This window comes from Ovis aries, chromosome 3, assembly GCF_016772045.2.
Source record: "Ovis aries strain OAR_USU_Benz2616 breed Rambouillet chromosome 3, ARS-UI_Ramb_v3.0, whole genome shotgun sequence".
Classification (NCBI taxonomy): domain Eukaryota; kingdom Metazoa; phylum Chordata; class Mammalia; order Artiodactyla; family Bovidae; genus Ovis; species Ovis aries.
Window position 1 is genome coordinate 180,512,172 of NC_056056.1, and position 15,167 is coordinate 180,527,338.

Sequence of the window (15,167 nt, forward strand, 5' to 3'; positions counted from 1 at the left end):
AATCATTTCTCTATCGTGCCTGCGCAGGCGCGCGTGCAACACACACACACAGAGTCATGTGTTTGAATTTACCTAGCTACTATCTCTTGCGCAAGGGTTCCAGGCTAATAAGAGATTGCTAAGATGTCAGGGAAATCCGGCAAGACATTCTTCCTGTCGTTAACCAGGATTTACTGCAACGTGGAGAAGAAGTACAGTGTTGTTTTAAACAATTGCACCCATGCCCCCTAACACTGGCAAACAAGTCCAAGGGCTAAGGCTGAACTCAGAGTCACAGACACCCGGGGTTCTGCGACCTTTGGGGACGAGAAGCCAGTAAGCTACATTTGTACCCAAGTCTTGTGGTTCTACAGTGCTGGCTCTTACTAAGCCATACCACGCAAGTTGGAAGGGGCAATTGACTCTTTAAAACTCGAGTTTGATGCCAGGCACTTAGCAGGCGCCGAGTGGGCTGGGCCGTCCTTGAAAGGGGGCTGATATTTCTCCCACCAGACTCCAAACTTTCGGAGAGTCCAGCACTACCCCCTTCGCCGGCTCAACCACTCCTGCTCGCTTGCTCCGCGGGTCTAAGGCTCCTATGAGCGGGATGGAGCCGGGGAAAGTGCTGGTACCCGGGACCGGGCCGGGCGTGATCGGGGGGCTCTTGCGCGCCCCAACGGGAGCGGAAGCCCACGGGTCGCCTCCCCGGGAGGCAAGGCGAGGCGCGCGTTTCCCGGCAGGAAGGCATTGGGAGGTGCGGCCTTGGAAGGTTGCCCCCGGCGGGCGGGCTGCATCAGGAGGCCGGCAGACGAACGCAGGTGACGACAGCCGTTCAGATGGGGCGCGCTGGCAGCGCTCACCTTATAAGGGCAGGCTCGGCGCCGGCGGGGCGGGGCCGGCGCGGGCGGGGCCGGCGCGGGCGGGGCCGGCGCGGGCGGGGCCGGCGCGGGCGGGGCCGGCGCGGGCGGGGCCGGCGCGGGCGGGGCCGGCGCGGGCGGGGCGGGCGTCCTACACTGCGGCCCCGCCCCTAAGCCACGCCGAACGTCTGAGGGCAAATTTTCTGCAAGGGCAGGCAGGCCCGTGCAGTGATGCCCCCCCCAGGTGCCCAGAGGCTATTTGGGGACACCCCCCGCGTCCGTCTCCGGGCTGAGACCCGCTTCGGCTACGTCTTACACGGGCTAAACTTGACCGGCTCCCTTTGTGACTGGGCGGGCTTCTTCACACCACCGCGGTGGCAGGCCTTTACCAGGGTACACGGCGGGGGGGCCACGGGGGCACCTTTAGTGACTGCATCTCGGAGCACTCACTCACCTGGCCTTACAGTCAGCTGGTGCACCTTGCTGGCCAGGGCTGTACCAAGTAGTGCCTTTTCTAACTTAGGAAGTCTCTGTAACCTCAGCCCAGGGTCTGGCTAAACAGTAGCCATTGATGCATCAGAAGTGTTTAGTTGACTGGGCACTTCTTGGTGGGAGGAGACTCCAAACCCGAGAGGAAGTGTCTTGCAGGAGTCAGTCCGCTGGTCACCTGGCCTCCTCTTTTCTCCCTCCAGGCTCTCCTCACAGTCCAGATCCTTTTTCTACCCTAATCTGGTGAATTGCGTCTTCTGTGACCTCCATTCTTTACCGCCCTTCACAGCCACCCAGGTGCCCACAGGCTGCCTTGAAGGGCAGCAAAATATACCACCCCAAAATACACCTCTTTGGTCTATTGATTATTTTAAGCTGATTATTTAAAAGAAAAAAAAAAAAAAGCTCTAAAAACAGTATAAGTTACCTTCTGGTGAGAAACAGTTACATTTATAAGGGAAATCTCTTTCTGTAAGGGTGTCTCCCTGTCCGTAACTGTGTCCCACTCTTTGCCACCGCATGTGCTGTAGCCCACCAGGCTCCTCTAACCGTGAAATTTTCTAGGTAGGAATACTGGAGGAGGTTGCCATTTCCTACTCTAGAGGCTCTTCCCGACCCAGGGATCAACCCTGCTTCTCTTGCATCTCCTGCATCGGCAGGCGGATTCTTTACCACTGCACTACCTGGGAAGCCACCAGGGAGAGTAGGATGGCTGGCTCTCAATTTCTAGAAACACTTATCCAGGGAGAAGGTAAGGACTTAAATATGCATAACAGCCTCACCCACTTTTACTGTGCTTTTCCTGGTAAACTTTCAGAAGTGACTCTCCAGTCCCAACATCATTTTTATTTAATGAGTTTACACCAAAGAAATAGGTAGCTATTTTACACATAAGGAATAAAAATCTGAAAAAAAAAAAAAACAAACAATACAAAGGGTGAGAGCATTTTAACCAAGTTTAGATTTCTTTTTGTTATGGTCTGTAACAATTCACCTCATAATACTGCAATATACAATCACAGTTGCAGCACCCATTACCATCACAGAACTAAATTTAAGGAAGTTGTTGTTCAGTCACTCAGTCATGTCTGGCCCTTTGAAATCCCATGAACTGAAGCACACCAGGCTTCCCTGTCCTTCACTGTCTCCCTGAGTTTGCTCAAGTTCTTGTCCTTTGAGTCAGTGATGCTATCTAATCATCTCATCCTTCGCTGCCCGCTTCATCTTTTACCTTTGATCTTTGCCGGCATCAGAGTCTTTCCCAATGAGTCTGAGCTTCCCGTCAGGCGGCCAAAGCACTGGAGCTTCAGCTTAAGCATCTATCCTTCCAATGAGTATCCAGGATTGATTTCCTTTAGGATTGACCGGTTTGATCTCCTTGTAGTCCAAGGAACTCTCGAGAGTCTTCTCTAGCACCACAATTCAAAAGCATCAAGTCTTGGTGCTCAGCTTTCTCTATGGTCCAACTCTCACATCCATACATGATTACTGGAAAAACCATAACTTGACTATAGGCACCTTTGTCAGCAAAGTGATATCTCTGTTTTTTTTTTTTTTTTTTTTTTAATATGCTGTCTAGGTCTTTGTCATAGCTTTCCTTCCAAGGAACAAGGATCCTTTCATTTCATGGTTGCAGTCACTGTCTGCAGTGATTTTGGAGCCCAAGAAAATAAAATCTGTCACTGCTTCCACTTTTTCCTCTTCCATTTGCCATGAAGTGATGGGACCAGACGCCATGATCTTAGTTTTTTGAATGTTGACTTTCAAACCAGCTTTTTAACTCTCCTCTTTCACCCTCATCAAGAAGCTTTTAGTTCCTCTTCACTTTCTGCCATTAGAATGATATCATCTGCATATCTGAGGTTGTTTATATTTCTCCTGGCAATCTTGATTCTAGCTTGTGATTTATCCAGCCTGGCATTTCTCATGATGTACTCTGCATAAAAGTTAAATAAGCAGGGTGACAATATACAGCCTTGAGGTACTCTTTTCCCAGTTTTGAACTACTCCATTGTTCCATGTCCAACTCTAACTGTTGCTTCTTGACCTGCATACATGTTTCTCAGGAGAAAGACAAGATTGTTTGGTATTTCCATTTCTAAGAATTTTCCAGTTTGTTGTGATCCACACAGTCAAAAGCTTTAGCATGGTCAATGAAACAAGAGTAATTTCTTTTTTTTCTGGAATTTCCTTGCTTTTGCTATGATCCAAAGAATGTGGGCGATTTGATCTCTGGTTCCTCTGCCTTTTCTAAATCCAGCTTGTACATCTGGAAGTTCTTGGTTCACATACTCCTGAAGCCTAACTTGAAGAATTTTGAGCATAACTTTGCTAGCATGTGAAAGGAGCACAATTATATGGTAGTTTGAACATTCTTTGGTATTGCCTTTCTTTGGGATTGGAAGGAAAACAGACCCTTTCCAGGCCTGTGGTCACGGCTGAGTTTTCCAATTTGCTGACATATGGAGTGCAGCACTTTCACAGCATCATGTTTTAGGATTTGAAATAGCTCATCTGGAATTCCAGCACCTCCACCAGTTTTGTTCATAGTAATGCTTCCTACGGCCCACTTGACTTCACGTTCCAGAATGTCTGGCTCTAGGTGAGTGATCACACCACTGTGATGATCTGTGTCATGAAGACCAGGTCATTTGTAGCACCCATTACCAGCATGAAATTAAATTTAAGGAAGTGCTTTGTTACTAATGGCCCTGAGATGAAACTGATTTACCTTCTATTAAAACCTACAGTATATAAGCACTTTCTAATAATGCTTCTTAACCTCCATTTGTGGTAAGAATCATCGCCAAAGTTTTTTGGAAGTGAGTCCACAAAGAATTAAATATTTAAAAGGTGAAGTGTTCCTTATTTTCACTTTAGCAAGATCTTTCTTTTTTCATTGTTAAGAAACACTTTAATAATTTTAAAGCAAATGGTGATACAAGTAGAGTGCAGATAGCTAAAACTGTGCCCCTGAGTTCAAACTTACAGAAAAATGTTTTGTAAATCGTTCTCAATTAGATATTCTCCCTCCTCAGCCCCCTACCCAAAATCTTGAATTTTTTCTTACAAAAATTTGGTCAAGAGTAGAAATATCTCCAGGCAGAAGTATATGCCACATCATAGCAAGAATGATGAAGCCCGACTAACGAAACTTCGGTATTAGAAACAGAAGGCACTTAAAATGTACTCAAAGTTACACTGAGAAAAGCTTCCACTGAGTAATACTGAAACAGTCACAAAGGTTAAGAAAATACTGATATCAAAGTACAAATGACTGCAATACTAAAATAGACAAAAACTACAAGAGCTTGCTTTAAAAATAAAAGACAACACATGAGTAAGAATTGTTTTCTTGTTCTATTCATAAATGTTGGTCTTTATATTCATAGGATTAGTTATGTTGATGTCTAGTAGAGTTTCTTATGACATCTGATGAAGTCTCATTCCAACTTCAGATGGAGACTCTTCCCTAAGGAACCTCTTGATTTCAGTTACATCCTGGTCACTGAACAGTTTTTAAGCAGTGCAGCATCGCCGTGATTTGCCGAGGCATGACTACATATCCTGTGTGCAGAGCCATCCCCACAATGAGCACAGAATGGAATTGAACACAGACCACTTCCAGGGCTCCAGCATGTAGACAGCTGTGACCGGTGGTAGAACCAGGACATTTGCTTCCAGGCCTGTGCCTCTGGCATTGGAGACAAATGTCAGTGTGTCCAGCCAGCCTCTCCTGCAATATCTTCTTTTGCCTGAGCTGAAGATGATATTTAAGGTGATGCTTTTGGCTGTTTCTGAGAGTTACTCAGTTTCATGGGAATCTCCCATATACACAGAAGGTACATATATTATTAAACTTTTGTTTGTTTTTCTCCTGTTAAGCTATCTTTTGTCAATATGCTAGCCAAACAAACTAGGAAGAAAGAAATGAAAAATACTTCATCCCTACAGTGTCAGCCCTCTCAAGCTTAGCACACAGGGCTTTTCCCTAGAAGCATCAACGGTGTCCCACACTTTCTTCCTAGAAAGCCTTTCCCTCGCACACATTCAGACATATGCTCATCCTGAAAAAAAGTTACCTCTTAGTGTCCTTCCTGTGACTTCTCTGCTGATTGCTTAATCTTTCTGAGCTGCAATTTCTTCAGCTGTAAAATGCAGATAAAATAATGCCCACCTCACTATGTTATCATGTGTGAGTTAATGTCCGTACCATGATCAAGACAGTGTGAGGAACCAGAGTCACCTGACTGTGTTCTAAATATCCATACACACACTCTGAGTTCCCTGAGGCCTGGGCTTTTCCTTCTCTGCCCACGGGTACTCTGTGCCTGGCACAGAGTAGCTGCTGATTTTTTGTGCTTGGTGGTGAGTGAGTGAATTTCAGGTAGGGGAGGGAGGGGAGAAGGTGGTCCCTCACCAGATGGCCACCACTCACAATGAGAAAGTAGACTTCACTTATGCTGGGAGAGGGCTCCCCAGGTGGTGCTAGTGGTAAAGCCTGCAATGCAGGAGACATAAGAAATGCAGGTTCAAAAAAAAGAAAGAAAGAAAGAAATGCAGGTTCAATCCCTGGGTCAGGAAGATCCCCTGGAGAAGGGCATGCAACACACTCCAGTATTCTTGCCTGGAGAATCCCATGGACAGAGGAACCTGACAGGCCACAGGGTTGCAAAGAGTCGGACATATCTGAAGTGACTTTGCATGCACGTAGTTGCTGGGAGATATTATCTTCTAACTTTCCCTCCACGACACTTACCGTAAGATTCAGGGCACCCCAGGAGAGCTACTGATCCCATGGTCCAGGTGAATGAACCTCTGAGGCATGCAGAAGTGAAGTGACACAGTGAGTGGCAGCGTTAAGACTTATCCCCTTTTAGCTCGCAAAATCCTGTGTCCCAGGGGCACCCTTAAGTCTCAGGCAAACTAGAATGGTTGGTCACCCCAGATCAAGTTCCAAACCCTAGTCTCTGAGGACCCCCACTACTGCCCTCCCCTGGGCCCATGTCATTGTCCCCAAGTTTTTTAATGAGTTTCCTGAAGAGGAGACAGTGCCCTCCTGTCCAGAGGGTCTGGGCAGGTAAAAAAAAAAATAATAATTCTCCCTCTTACTCTTCCTTTCTTTTATTTTTATTTTATTTTATTTTTTTTTTCTATAGCAAAAGGTATATTTTTTTTCTTCTTTTTTTTTTTTTTAGTTTTTTATTTTTTAAATTTTAAAATCTTTAATTCTTACAAGCGTTCCCAAACATGAACCCCCCTCCCTCTTCCTTTCTTTTAAATAATTTTATTTATTTCTGGCTGTGCTGGGTCTTCATTCATGCGCGGGCTTTCCTCCAGTTTTGAGAGGGGGCTGCTCTCTAGCTGCAGTGTGGGCTTCTCATCGCGGTGGTTTTTCTCGTTGTGGAACACGGGCTCTAGGGACCACAGGCTTCAGCAGTTGCCGCTCCCAGGCTCTAAAGCGCAGTCTTGACAGTTGGAGCACACAGGCTTAGCTGCTCTGTAGCATGTGGGATCCACCCGGATCAGGGATCGAACCTGTGTCTCCTGCGTTAGCAGGTGGTGTCTTTACCACTGAACCACCTGGTTAGGCCTCTTACTTTTCTTACCCCAAAATCAGACTCAGAGCACAGTGCTGGGGCATGTACAGACTTGTGTGAGCCTTCACCTTTGACAGACTCATGGCCACTCTGGGGACCAGACAAGGCGGCCAGCCCCGCCCTCTGCGCTCTCAGGCTGCTGGGGAGATGGAGCGTGGACATGTGGCATTGGTCTGGTGGCTGGCCAGCTGGAAAAGGGTCTCTGAAGAGCCACCTCCTGACCTGGCCCCTCCCCAGCTGCCCTTTGGCTCCTACCCCGTCTTCCTCCCCTCCCCCTCCCCCTCACTGGGCCTGGTTTCCTCCATTAACCAGGGAGTGAGAGCTGGTCTCTCCGAGGGCCTTCCTGCCCCAAGGTCAATGACTCAGGGCCAGTGAGGTTCTGGGAAATGCAGCCTCCAGAGAAGAGGCATCAGAGGCCAAGCCCTCCTGAACACAGTGAGGGCACGGCCCCGGCCTCATGTGCAGACAGACTCATCTTCCCAGGCTGCCCCAGCCCCTGCTGGCCTCATCCTCTGGGGCCACTGTCCTGGGGAGCTGTTCTCTGCTGGTTCCCCAGAGGCCCTGAGGCCAGCGCCAGGACAGGGAGGGCCTCGGCTGGCCCCACACAGCCTGTGTGCCTCCCCCTCACTGAGGAGACACCCACTCTTGTGGGCCTGAGAGCTGCAGCCCTGACGTTGGCCTGGCTGTGGCTGGGTGGTCAGAGCTAAGGGCTGAGTGAACACCAACCAGGCCCGCTAGGCAGCCAGTCCCTCACTTGCAGCCACCATGAAGCCCCGCTCCTTCCCTCAGCCATGTAGTACTCAGCAATTCAAACAAATGTGGGCATGGGAGGCAAGGCCTTTTGGAGGGGGTGACTGGACATGGAGAAGGCACCCCCAGGGGCACTAGTTCCTGCTTCTCTCCCCTGTTATAGAAATACTCTCTCCCCATCAATCTCCCTATCAACCTCAGTCAAGAGCAGCCTCAAAACAGGTAGTGTGGGTTGGTCGGGGGATTTCCCTGGTGGCCCAGTGGTTAAGACTCTGTGCTTCCAATACAGGGGCTTGGGTTGGATTCCTGCTCAGAGAATTAAGATCCCACATGCTGCAACTAAGAACCGAGCGTAGTCAGATAAATAAATAAAACTTTTTAAAAATAACTGGCAGTGAGAACTCAGAGCCAGCTCAGGACTCTCTTCTCTTGCTGGTTCACCCCAGGCAAGGCCCACACCCTCTCTGGTTTCCATCTCCCTCTCCTGGTCCAGCTTTGGTAGCTTCCTCCCTTTATTTCAGCATCACAGGTTTGATAGGGACAAAATGAAAGAACAAAGGGGGTGATTAAATAGTTAATCCCACTAGGGAATTGTAAATAGAAAAATATGACAGACCCCTGTAAGTTAATGAGTACTCAAGAAAGCAGGTTTGCTTAACCACAAAATCAAGCAGGCTTGCTTAACAACAAAAGCATGCAACAGAAGCACGGGATGTGTCCCAGAACAATAAAACAATGGAGGCAGGAGACCCACACCCTGCCCAGTGAGCTCAGTGAGTTAATGATTCCTAGGACGTGCTCTCTACATGCATAAAAATCAACAGTTTATGGACCTAGCTTGATCATGCAGGGACCAAACTCCCCTGCTCAGTCTGGAGGAGGAACTGATGATGGAAACGTGATGTCTACTCAAAAAAGGGAAAGAAGATTTTCTCCTCCTCCCCAGTTTTTCTTTGATTATATAACTGTAGCCCACTAAGTTCTCTGGGGGTGGCATTTCTCACCTGCCCACTTGCAAATCTCACAAGCATCCTATTCTGATAAAATCACTTCTTAGTTACACTTTTAAAGACCCCGCCTGCCAATGTGGGAGACTTAAGAGACGTGGGTTTGATCCCTGAGTAGAGAAGATTCCCTGGAGGAGGGAATGGCAACCTACTCCAGTATTCTTGCCTGGAGAAGTCCATGGACAGAGAAGCCTGGCGGGCTACAGTCCACAGGGATGCTGAGTCGGGCACAACTGAAGTGACTTAGCATGGTTTTCTACCACTTTGTTCTCATGGAGTTCTCCTCCATGCTGACATAAAGGAGCTCTTTGTCCCCCTACCCCTGAAGTGACACCAATAGGTTTTAGGTTCCCTGTGAGATGGAAATGATTAATGCAGGAAATAACATGAGAGTACCTAATATATCCATCTCAAAAGGGGGAGTACTTGGTGGCCCAGGGACACAGAGAGGTGCCAAAAGTCATAGGGGAAGTGGCAGAGGTGTTGGGGTTCAGCCAAGCCCTCTATGTGAGGAGAGAGCATGCATGCATGCTAAGTCGCTTCAGTCATGTCTGACTCATGCAACCCTATGGACTATAGCCCACCAGGCTCTTCTGTCCATGGAATTCTCCAAGCAAGAATACTGGAGTGGGTTGCCTTTCCCTTCTCCAGGCGATCTTCCCAATCCAGGGATCTAACCCAGGTCTCCCTCATTACAGGCAGATTCTTTACCAGCTGAGCCATAAGGTGCAATGAGGTCTGGGAGCTGGGATAAGGCTGAGGACAAGACCAGGCAGGAGGCGAGGCGTGGAACAACCCCCTGGTAGGTTACATGCTCCAGTCATTCCTGAGCTCAGTCATCCTGGCAGAGTCCTCGTCTGTTCTTGGCCCCATGGAAGTCAGTTCAAGGAAGAGCTGAGCTAGCAGCAGCTAGGAGCCTAGCTAGGAGCAGCTAGGAGCCTAGCTAGGAGCTAGGAGTGGCTTAAAGAGGGCTTTGATCTCCAGAACCGTGTTTTTTCAAAGCATAGACCAGGGTCCTCTGCATCTGAATTATGAGAGCTTTAAAAATGCACATCCCAGGTCCAATCCCAGTCCCATGACCATCAGCAGATCTTTATAAAAATGGTTAAGACTCTGCAATCCCAAAGCAGGGGGCAAGCGTTTGATCCCTAAGATCTCATATGCAGCACAGCTCAGCCAAAACAAACAAACAAACAAACAACTTTGTTACTTTGGACTTGGAAAGTGTCAGAAATGCCAGAATTTGGGGGATCTGGAACCTTCTAAGGCAAAAGTGGCAGGGACTAAATGGTGGCTGAGGTGGGGCAGGTCTGATGGCATTTCTGCATCTCAGTCTCCCCTACCCCCAAGTAGGTGGGTGGTGCAGGTGATCGGCTCCAGCTCAAGTTTCAGGCCCAGGAACACTTCTCTGAGGCTCTCAGTCATCATAAAATACTCCCTTTGACCTGGGAGTCACACATCTATAAAATCGTAAAGAAGAAATAAGCTCTGTGTCTGAACTTGTTCATTCCGGCCTTGTAATAATGGATTAAAAAAGTTAAGTAACAAGTACCTAAATGTTGGACGGTGAGGGAAAAGTTAAGGGTATGATCCTAGCTGAGCCGACCCCAGTCCAGGACATCCTGAAGGGTGGTCGTGGGGATGCAGAGAGCCACTGCTGTGGGGTGGTGGGAAGGCTAGAAGAGGGGAGAGCGGGACCCTGGGGGGTCAGACTGTCTGGTTCATATCCTGTCTCTGCCCCTTCCCAGCTGTGTGACCTGAGGCTGTCACTAAACTGCTCTGAGCTTCGGTTTTCTCATCCATAAACTAGACATCACAATAGGACCTACCTGCTAGGGTTATGTGTGTATTGAAGGAGTTAATACACAGAGTATCTAAACAAGCAGTGCCTGGAACCCCTGTGTTAGCCACTGTTGTTACACTCCGGAACAGGCTGTTATGGCCTAATCTGTGTCTCCTCAAATTCATCTGTTGAAGCCCTAATCCCCCAGAACCCCAGAATGTGGTAAAAAATGTAGCACAGGAAAAAAAAAAGAATGTCACTGTATTTGGAGATGTGGCCTTTACAGAGGTTGTTGTTCATTCGCTCAGTTGCTTTTAGGTCTTTGTGACCCCGTGGTCTGCAGCACGCCAGCCTTCCCTGTCCATCACCAACTCCTGGAGCTTGCTCAGGCTCGTGTCCATTGAGTCAGCGATGCCATCCAGCTCTCAGGCGAGTGTATGCTCCTCGGTTCTGTCTCATCACAACAAAGATTTGGAGTGATGGACATTAAAGCCCTCGGCACGGCACAGCTCTCGGGTCTTGGACAGACCGTGTTATAGTTCTCAGACAAATCAGTGTTACAGCTCCGTGTTACAGTTCTATTTTATTTAGAAAATAGCAGGAAAATCCATCCTCAAGGTGTGAGGGCATGCCAACCCAAAGATGCGAAGAGAAGAGAGTGGGGAAGCGCCCCAGCGCGCTGGGTTCCGGGCGGGGAGGGAGAGAGAGAGCTCCTGCGCAGGGCGGGAGAAGGGGCGGGGGTGGGGGCGGGGAGAGAGAGAGACCCCGGCCCTGTGGCTCCTCTTTTTATATGCATTTTCCTCCCCCCAGGCCTGCCCTATGTAAATTGGGCTAGCCAGGAGTGTTGTTTGTTCTACCTGAGGTCTTCACTCCGGTCCTCCTCGGACCTTTCTTTGTTCTATTTTCGGTGGCTTTTCCCTTCCTTATCTTTTAGCCACTATCATTCTGGACTCCTGTTTCCTACTCTAACTACCTAACACAACCATCTCATTCTGTGTCGTCCCCTTCTCCACCTGCCATCAATCTTTCCTAGCATCAGGGTCTTTAAAGGCAAAAAGAGATGCTGCTGCTGCTGCTGCTAAGTCGCTTCAGCTGTGTCCAACTTTGCGACCCCCATAGACGGCAGCCTACCAGGCTCCGCCCTCCCTGGAATTCTCCAGACAAGAACACTAGAGTGGGTTGCCATTTCCTTCTCCAATGTGTGAAAGTGAACTCACTCAGTCGTGTCTGACTGTTCGTGACCCCATGGACTGCAGCCTACCAAGCTCCTCCATCCATGGGATTTTCCAGGCAAGAGTACTGGAGTGGGTTGCCACTGCCTTCTCCGAAAAAGAGATAACAGAGGTAATTAAGTTAAAATGAACTTTATTCGATCATTTTTGATGATCATTTAAATGATCCAATTTAATCATTTAAGAATGATCCTTTAAATGACCCAATAGGACTGGGAACTTCGTATGAAAATAAAACTTGGGAGACTTCCCTGGTGGTCCAGTGCAACGCAAGGGCCATGGTTTCAATCCCTGGTTTGAGGGACTGAACTTACTTCAACAGCACAAATCTTTTTCAGTTTGGCTGCACTAGGTCTTTGTTGCTAGGCATGGTCTTTCTCTAGTTGTGGCAAGTAGGGGCTTCTCTTCCTTGCGGCTTCTCATTGCGGTGGCTTCTCTCATGGAGCAAGAAACGGGCATGCGGCTTCAGTAGCTGTGGCGCATGGGCATGGCTACTCCCAGGCACCTGGGTTCTTCCTGGACCAGGGATTAAACCTGTGTCGCCTGCATTGGCAGGAATATTCTTTTCTTTTTTTAAAAATTAATTCATTTTTTAATCGAAGGATAATTGCTTTACAGAATTTTATTGGTTTTTGTCAAGCCGCAACATGAATCAGCCATAGGTATACATATATCACCTCCCTTTTGAACTTCCCTCCCATCTCCCTCCTCATCCCCCCCACCCAGGTTGACAGAGAGCCACTCTTTAGGTTTCCTGAGCCATACAGCAAATTATTTTACATATGGTTATGTATGTTTCCATGTTATTCTTTCCATACATCTCACCCTCTCCTCTCTCCTCAGGCAGGAATATTCTTTTTTTTTTTTTTTTTTAGGAATATTCTTAATCACTGTACCACCAGAGAAGTTCTAGAAACTTTCTTCTTTCCAAAATGTGGAACACTTTACAAATTTGCATGTCTTGCTTGCACAGGGGCTATGCTAATCCCTGTGTCATTCCAATTTTAGTATATGTGCTGCTGAAGTGAGCACCCTACACACTTTTAACACGATGCTTACCACATAACGGCGCTATGCTCCAGCATTACATATTTTGTCTCATGTCAATCTCTCAACCATAAGGAAGTTATATACTATCTTCCCATTTCAGAGATGAGGAAAAATGAGGATTGGCTAGTGGGGGGATGGCTTTCACTGGAACCAGGTCTTTCTGACTCCAAGGGCCTATTCAAAGCCTAGCTCCATCCCCCTTGGTGGTGCCCCACTCAACCTCTGGCATCCCCGCCTTCCTCCTGGGACAGATGAGTCATGTTATTTTTCCATCTCTGTGCCTTTGCACATGCTATTCCCTCTGCCTGAAATACTCTTCCCAGTACCTGCCTCTGACTCTTATCCAATTCTCTCAAACAAAACCCCTCTGTGTATTACCCAGCCCTGCAGACTTGCTCCTTACCCGGGCTTCCACTCTTTCTCTGCTTTATCATTATGATGGCATTTGTTACTTGTTGCTACTCTGGCATTCATACTTTACGTTGTATCCGTGTGCTTGCTGTAGGATTCTTGAGGGCCAAGGCTCTGTCCTCCTCTGCTTTGACTCCTAATTCCTAGCATCAGGCAGCCCAGAGAAGCATCCAGATACACCAGCTGGCTGAGGTTAGGGGGTGAAGCCACTCTTTTGGGACTAGAGAGAATACTGCAGCTTTAGGAGTAGTTCCTAAGCAAAGGACTCCTCTGCCTCCAGCCTGGGGCCAGGGTGGTGAAGGCAGATGAAGGAGAGAGGCTCCAAATCTCCACTCTTGACATGGGAACAGGGATGCTGTGACTCCCCTGGGGATCGGAGAGTGGCCAAGGGGGAGGCTGAGGGGTTGGGGTCCGGCCCCCCATACTCTCATTTCATTCCCCTGTTCTTGGGCACATCACACCATCTCTTTGGGCCTCAGTTTCCTTGTATGTGATATGGGAACAATGGTTGCTACCTCAGGTGGGTGTTGGGAGGGTTAGATGTGGGTGGTGCACCTGGCAACGTGGGACACGAAGGGATCCATGCCAGATCGCCTGCCTGCTGGTGGCTGAGGCAGGCAGCCGGCCAGAGACAGATAGCTACACGCCTGTGGTCAGCCAGGAAGCCGGCCAAAGGTGGGGACCTGACTAGCAGCTGTGTAGCAACGGCATCCTGGCTCACACCCATTGGTGGCTGTGTGGATGGCTGGCTTAGAGGCTGAGCGAGAGGCGGGGTCAGAAGTGGCTCGGAGGCATGGAGACCAGGGGACCAGACTCAGGGTGAATTCCAATGGGCATTCTCCAAGGGTGAGGTCACCACCAGAAGAGGGGTGGTGGCGGGGGTCAGAGCCAGGACACAGAGCCAAAGGTAAGGCCCACTGCCTGGCACAGTAACAGGCCCCTCCCATGGTGAGGTGCTGGGGTCCTTATTTCTATCTCGGGAAGCCTGGTGTTTCCTGTTTAACATGTAGCTTAGGGTTGGGGGAAGCTGGGGGAGAGGAAAAAGCAAAGCAAAGGACACTTCTTGAGCACCCTCAAGCGGGTCCAGCATGTTTGATCCTCATTCTGTGATGATGATTTTTAGCCCCAGTTTGAAGATGGTGCAATCGAGGCTCAGGGAAAACTTTCCCCCAAAGTGAAAGCGGTATAGCTAATGGGTGAGAACCCAGAGACTTTGGAATCAAGCATATCTGAGTTCAGATCCGAGCTCCAACACCTGTTGATGCAGTTACTAAAGCTCCCTGAGCCTGTTTCCTCATCTGTGAAATGGCAATAATGATAGTCCCTTCCTCACTGTGAGGGCTCAGTGAGATGACACACGTGACATCTAGCCTTCAGGGAGGGCTAGCCACCATTGTCCCTGTTTTGCTGCTGTGACAGCTGAGCCTGAGGCTAGTGAGGCCATGTGCGCAAGGCTGCTCCATTAGTGGATGTTGAATTCAGGACCTGAACCCAGATCTGATTGTTTCTTCCTGACTTACACCATCGTGTGGGTGGCTGGTGGCGGCTTCCAAAAAGCTGGGGAAGGAAGGCTCCCAGATTTCCGGCAGAGCCATGTAAGCCAGGCTGGGGACTGGGGTTCAGGGTCACGCCTGCACCCGGTGTTCCAGGCAGCAGAGAGGAACTGTGACAGCGTGCCTGGAAGCCTGGCTCATTCACGGCATCCTGCCCTCTGCTGACATTGTTCTCTGGACCCTTCCAACCCATGGCTTGCACATTAGGGTTTCCGGTAGCCTGGCCAAATTACCTTCACTTACCGGAGAAGCCCTCCCCAGGCGGCTGGGGTAGGGGTTGAGCTGCCCTTGGCCCTTCCCCCCAGGCGGGGCGTGCTGGGGCAGGCACAGGGAAAGCCCCAACATCACCTTGACCAGCAGGTTCTGACCCCGCAGACTGCCCTTCTCAGAGACACTGCCGACCTGCTTGCTCCCTGCTCCTGGAGCCCAGTGAAGAAAAGGCCGTGATTCATTTCC

The 15,167-nt window shown here is 49.1% G+C and overlaps 1 non-coding gene and 1 pseudogene across 1 annotated transcript; both read right to left on the reverse strand.

Annotated features, from left to right (window-relative positions):
- Positions 1–4,830: 4,830 nt before the first annotated feature.
- Positions 4,831–5,029, reverse strand: LOC114113655 (serine palmitoyltransferase small subunit A-like; annotated as a pseudogene).
- Positions 5,030–12,625: 7,596 nt separating this feature from the next.
- On the reverse strand, positions 12,626–12,729 carry LOC114114183 (U6 spliceosomal RNA). The gene has a single exon (XR_003589020.1). It is a non-coding gene; the product is annotated as a U6 spliceosomal RNA (small nuclear RNA).
- Between the last annotated feature and the right edge of the window lie 2,438 nt (positions 12,730–15,167).